The following is a 5,000-nucleotide window of genomic DNA, read 5'->3' on the forward strand; positions in this document are numbered from 1 at the left end:
GGACAGTGTACAGTTAAAACATATATAGCAACATATTGTTTGTTAATTTATTTTAAAAAGGCACAATGCACATTGATCAACAGACATGCTGTAAATGAGCCAGAATTTCATCCTGTGTCCCTGGACAGATTTTAAAAGGCAGCCTAAAATCTCAGAGTAATGAGATTTGAAATGTGATGCATTGTACCAGATTCTAGCTTGAAGCTAATTTACATCTGCATTCCCTTCGCCAGGTCAATATACAAAACAGTGACAAGAAATACAGAATAAAACAATAAAGAACACACGAAATACAACACAGCACATATGCTTGTCAACAGAAAACAGTAAGACAATGTGTACATGTGTGTCTGAGCTGGGTGGACTGGAGGTCTGAGGGGCTTCAGAGAGAGGCTGTTCTCTGGACTGGGACTGTGTGAATATTCCCTCTTATAGCTCTGCGTATTGTTATACACAACATGAAGCATAATTGCGTCTAATCATCTGGACAATGGACACGCATGCGTGCGACGTTGAGTTGTCAGTGCAAAGCGGGTTGCCATGGCGAGGAGTATTTGTTGGGTGGACGATGAGGTCATTGAGTGCGGAGGATGCAGCTGTAGGGGGAGGAGGAGAGTGTGTGTGTGTGTGTGTGTGTGTGTGTGTGTGTGTGTGTGTGTGTGTGTGTGTGTGTGTGTGTGTGGGGGGGGGGGGGGGGGGGTGGGGAGGGGGGTTCAGGCTTTCCTGTTGCAGGTAGGCTGTGCGAGGTCAGGAAACAGAACATTCTACTCCTCTCTCTCGTTCTCTTTCTCTCTCCATCTCTCTCTCCCCCCCCCCCTCCTGCTCCCATGTTCAACCCCTCCCGAGTCTTTCTCTTTCTCCTCTCACAGAAATGAAACACACGCTTGAAGGAAATGAAAGATGAGTCACTATGTAGCTTTGGTTAAAAGCATTTCATAAGTGGCGTATTGTATACACAGATCTAGATAAAGGAAGCACACACCAGTAGTTAATGGCTTGCAGCAGGGTTCAAATGAAGCCCCAACCTACACAGCAAGATATAGGCTAAGTGCTTCTGTGGTCGTCATGCTCATTTCTCATGTGGTGATGTTTACAGTCTATTCACGGACCAGGGGCGTTGAAGTGAACGAGCCTTTTAATCACGAGATGAGACCCCTGGTCTTATAATTAGACATAGATGCACACCGACGCTTCTCCCAGCCCCACGTGGTTCATGCTCAGAGTGTACTTACAACTATTGAACACTAGGTGGAGCCTTTTGATTTGTGTTTACTGTCAGGGGGAGTGGACGTCAACGAGCTAGGCCTACTGCGTTGAAGGCCTATCGTTCTTAAACAGGTGGGAACTGTCACCCTACTTTCAACAGATGTCTTCTGGCAAATCCATTTCAGGGGGCATTGTTTTGTCTTATCATTTGATCTAAACGCCTTTAAATAACGCTGTCTTATCTTCTGTTTTGAAGTGCTGTTTTGGCCAGCAGCCTCACTCTCCATCCTACAAACCTTGAAGTTGATTCATCTGGAGTTATGGAATGTTACATTGTTTTGCTTTTATAGGGCTGGTAAAGCTCTGCACAGAGAGAGAGAGAGAGAGAGAGAGAGAGAACACAGAGATAGAGAGGGATAGAAAGAACACAGAGAGAGAGAGAGAGAGAACAGAGAGAGAGAGAACAGAGAGAGAGAGAGAGAACACAGAGATAGAGAGAGAGAGAACAGAGAGAGAGAACACAGAGATAGAGAGAGAGAGAACAGAGAGATAGAGAGAGAGAGAACACAGAGATAGAGAGAGGGAGAGAGAGAGAGAACAGAGAGATAGATAGAGAGAGAACAGAGAGAGAGAGAACACAGAGAGAGAGAGAGACGAGGGAGAGAGAGAGAACACAGAGAGAGAGAACAGAGAGAGAGAGAACACAGAGAGAGGAGGGAGAGAGAGGAAGAGAGAGATACAGAGAGAGAGAGAGGAGGGAGAGAGAGGGAGAGAGAGAGAGAGAACACAGAGAGAGAGAACAGAGAGATGGAGAGAGAGAGAACACAGAGAGAGAGAGGAGAGAGAGAGAGGAAGAGAGAGAAACAGAGAGGGCCCATGGGAGGATCAGCAGTACTCAAGGAAGCCGGTTTCTCTCGAGAGGCTGATGACTCACACAGTCCTGTTGATTGGACTCATTAGGTTCTAATCCTTATATGGTCATGTCCTGCCAGGCGAGCTCCCTGTGGGGTCTATTATAGCACAATAGGAGATTATATTACCGTACATCCTCCAGTATTGTTTGAGGATATTGTTTAAGGCAGGATACATGTTTTTCTAGAGATTAATTCCAGATTATAAAATCAGCCATGGCTCAGACAGTTTCTTCCCAGTCTGGAACATGCTTGATTCAATTAATTTAATGTAAAAAGAATATCTTGAAATGAAAAATGGTGATTTCAAGTTATTTCAAAAGTTACCAAAAGCTTAAGTAAAATATTAGTAAAAATGTCACTAGTACACACAATTGATATTGAACAATTGCCTTCTCCCCCGCACACACACACACACACACACACACACACACACACACACACACACACACACACACACACACACACACACACACACACACACACACACACACACACACACCCTGTGTCCTATACTAGATATCAGAACAGGATGTGCTGCATGTTGTACAACATGCATGATAGCATGTCAGACATTCAACATGCATGATAGCATGTCAGACATTCAACACGCATGCTAGCATGTCAGACAGCATGCGAGATTGCTTGTCTGTTTCCACGGAAGCCACCAGCCATCATGGTCACCTGTCATTAGCGAGCCAGGACACCGAGGGGACCATATCTCTGTCCCATTGATCAGCTGGGTCTGGGTCATTGTTTGAGGGGACTTGATGATGACAGAGGAGTCTGGGCAGGGGGGGGGTCCATTTCCAGCCTGGTTATCTAAGAGGATGTGAGTTATCAATATCTGGTGTGGCGGTTGGTCTCTGCCCAGCGTGGCGTTATCTCTGGACGCTGCCAGGCGCTGACCTCAGGGCTGTGGGAAAACCCGGCAGGATGATAAGATGAGAGACAAGATGGACGCCTAGATCACATCAGGTTGCACGCACGCACACACCCACGCACACACACACACACACACACACAAACGCGCATGTTCGCACACAATGCATGTATATACAAGATAGATGCCTACAATCACATCAGGTTGTACACACACACACACACACACACAAACACACATGTTCGCACACAATGCATGTATATACAAGATAGATGGCTATAATCACATCAGGTTGTACACACACACACACGTACACACACACACACACAAACGCGCATGTTCGCACACAATGCATGTATATACAAGATAGACCTCTATAATCACATCAGGTTGTACACACACACACACACAAAATGCATGTATATACAGACGTATGCACAGACGGACGCATCACACACATCACACACGTGCACAAAAGTACACACACACCCACACACCCAGATTAACTATAGGCTGGATTGGTCTCATTACTTTATAAAGACCACCAATTTTGGTAAAATGTGCCGTATAAGGAAAGGTATGTGCGACAAAGCGTGCGTGCGTGTGTGTGTGTATGTGTGTGTGTGTGTGTGTGTGTGCATGTGTTTGTGTGCGTGTGTGCGTTTGTGTGTGCATGTGTGCGCGTGTGTGTTAGCTCTAGGCTGCAAGAGCTTGACCAGAGACCAGCAGCTCAGTGCAGATGAGAGACGAGAGTGGGCGGGGCCAGGAGAGGGTGGGCGGGGCCAGGAGAGGGTGGGCGGAGCCAGTTAGGTAACCAGCACAAACCAAGTCATAAAGACTAATCTCCTGTCGAAGGGGATCAACGTGATCAAAGACAACAGTGTTGTTGCGAAGAAAAAGGCAATTCTGACAAATACTTTTACCCTCAGCTTTTCTGCTGCAGTAAAACCGCTCTGACATAAAGTATATAACGATAATAGCCCTTGTCAATAAAGATCTTCAAAAGAAACCTCGATGCACAGCTGTAAGTAGCCGAATCCTGGCGTAGAGCTGTGCTGTGAGGCGTGCATGACACACACTGACACACACTGACACACACACACTCACACACACACACACACACACACACACACACACGCACACACACACACACACACACACACACACACACACACACACAGGATCTGCCGGGTGACGGGCTGCCTGGAATGCCGGAATGCTGAGGATGCTGGGTAATTTCAGACACAGGACGTTCTTCGCTCCGCATCTCTGTTTACAGAAGTCAGGCAGACGGCCGAACACAACAACACAGAAATGAAATGATTTACGTTCGGCCTTCTGCGGAAGCTCACGGCACGGAAGAAAGGAGACCGTCTTTCTTTAGCTGAGAGGATGGTTCCTACAGTACAATGTGCCTAGTTGTTGCAGTGGTGAACACTGCTGCTTTTACAGATGTACCTGTGGCTGCTGCTTTGATCCAAATCCAGACCTATGGTATTAACCTCACACACACACGCACACACACTCCCCACCTTCTGCAGACATCTTCATCTTCTGACAGACAGCTGCCGCGACCGCCTAAACCCACCGTTTCGTCTCCGCTGTTTGAAGTCCCCGTCGTTCTAAGTCAGCCTAATCGTCTGTGACCCAAGGGGGGGGGGGCGGGGGGGGGCTTAAGTGCACAGGTGGAGGTCTTCATTCCCATGATGCTTTGAAGAGCGTTGAGTCACCAGAGCCGGCTCCGCCATGACATCAGCCTAGCCGGCCGGTAAAGGAGCATGTCTCTATAAAGCCGCCGCGCTGTTTGCGTTTGTCTGGGATACGGATGAAGTTCAAACGTCGGGCCCGTGACTAATCGTGCTCATCCCCTTGTTAAAGCCATGTCCTGTCACTCATCCGGGATGATCTGTCCGTTCAGGCCCGACCTGTCAGTTCTCACCCAGTCCTTTAAGAAGCAGGTCTTTGACCCGGACACCCTCGGTGTTTAGGTTTCGGAGGGT

The sequence above is a fragment of the Borostomias antarcticus genome, assembly GCF_949987555.1.
Source record: "Borostomias antarcticus genome assembly, chromosome: 33".
Lineage (NCBI taxonomy): Eukaryota > Metazoa > Chordata > Actinopteri > Stomiiformes > Stomiidae > Borostomias > Borostomias antarcticus.